Below are 2,001 nucleotides of genomic sequence, written 5' to 3'. Positions count from 1 at the left end.
AAAGAGATTGCTATGTACAGTAAGTAGACCTAACACCACATGACATGAGTGATTCAGAGACATTAAAGACAAGCAAAATAGAAATTAATTTAAAAGGAAAATTGTATGATTCCCATAACTGTAACTCCCTTGCCAATGTATGTAGGCTTCTGTTATTAACAATTATACAGTTGTATGTAATGTAATCAGCAGATATGTCATATAGAATGTTGGGATGGGAGATCAGTATCGGACTGGGAAATAAAGGGCCCACCGAGGGAATGCAGTGTAAGGGCCCATGCTTAGGGGTGTGGTCAGCCTCCAGAGGGGGTGTGGCCAGCCACCACAAAGGTTTGGCTAACCGTTAGAGATTGAATGGTCTGGGCCCCTTGATAAATATATATAGTAAATACTGCTAGTGTATGCATTATAATGTACCAGATTAATAACAGCAATACACTGTAGAGCAGAGCTGGCCAAACCAGTCCTCGAGATCTACCAACAGTTCACATTTTCCAGACCTCCTAGCTGGTGCACAGGTGTAGTCATTACTAATTAAGATGTGCTGCATTCATTCCTAACTGACATTTCTACAGATCTCCAGGAGGCCTGGAAAACATGAACTGTTGGTAGATCTCGAGGACCGGTTTGGCCAGCCCTGCTGTAGAGAATACACCATAGTCATGTACAGTATAAGGTAACATGTGCATAATTCAAATTCACTGTATGAAACCTGTTCCCTAGAGGAGGGGGTGGGCCCACAAACAGTGCAGCCCACTGGTAATTTTTAGGACATGAACCTTCACTGGAGAACAGGAAGACTAGAGTCTGTGCAGTCCCCTTTTAACAAGAGCTACAAATTATAAATACTACTGTCAAGTAGTTTCTACCAACTTCTTTTGCATTATCAAAGAGGCCAGTCAGCAGGGACGTATCAACCCATTGGCCAGGATGGCACTTGCCAGGGGCACCAGCCGAGCAGGGGGCGCCGCCCGACGGTGCCACCATCGGCCAATGGGTGGAATCCCTTAAGCCGTAGTGTCTGGCAATACCTGTTGTGCTGAGCTGCCTGGGATGGAGGGCGGAGGATCACTCAGCAGGCAGGAGCTGGCGCCGGTGTCCGGCACCGCAATGCACTACAGGGATGAAACTGAAATTAAACTACAACTCCCAGTAACCCTTGCTGTCGGAAGCTCATGGCGGCAAGAGCTGCTGGGAGCTGTAGTTTATTTTCAGTTTCTTCATGTAGTTTAGTGCAGTGTCGGACACTGGAATGTTGTGTGGTGGGGACTAGGGCTATGTGCTGTGTGGAGAGGCTATGTATGTGCTGGGAATGGGGGAGACTACTACTATGTGATAAGGGCGGACTACAGCTATGTGCTGGGAAGGGGATGGGGACTATTGTTATGTGATGGGAGAGGGGTGGGGACTACTGTATGACTGTGTTGGGAGAGGTGGAGACTACAGCTATGTGCTGCGGGGATGACGGCTATTGCTTGGGGAGGTGGGGGCTATGGGTATTTACTGGGAGGGGACTATGGCTATGTGCTGGGAGGGGATGGGGACTATGACTATATGACTGTGGGGGCTTATCTGGCACTGTTGGGGCATATGTGTATCTGGCAACATGGGGGCATATCTAGCACCATGGGGGCATATCTGGCACTATGAGGGCATATCTGGGTGTATGTGTATCTGGCAATATGGGGGCATATCTTGCATTGTGGGTGCATATCTAGCACCATGGGGGCATATCTGGCACTATGAGGGCAAATCTGGCACCGTGGGTGTATGTGTATCTGGCAATATGGGGGCATATCTGACAATGTTGTTGCATATCTAGCACCATGGGGGCATATCTGGCACTATGAGAGCATATCTGGCACCATAGGGGCATGTGTATCTGGCAATATAGGGGCATATCTGGCAACATGGGGGAATACCTAGCACTGTGGGGGCATATGTGTATCTGGCACTGTAAGGGCATGTGTGTATATGGCATTGTGGGGGCATATCTAGCAC

This window comes from Pseudophryne corroboree, chromosome 4 (assembly GCF_028390025.1).
Source record: "Pseudophryne corroboree isolate aPseCor3 chromosome 4, aPseCor3.hap2, whole genome shotgun sequence".
Lineage (NCBI taxonomy): Eukaryota > Metazoa > Chordata > Amphibia > Anura > Myobatrachidae > Pseudophryne > Pseudophryne corroboree.
The sequence above is the reverse complement of the archived record's forward strand: the minus strand, read 5'-3'. Positions refer to the sequence as shown.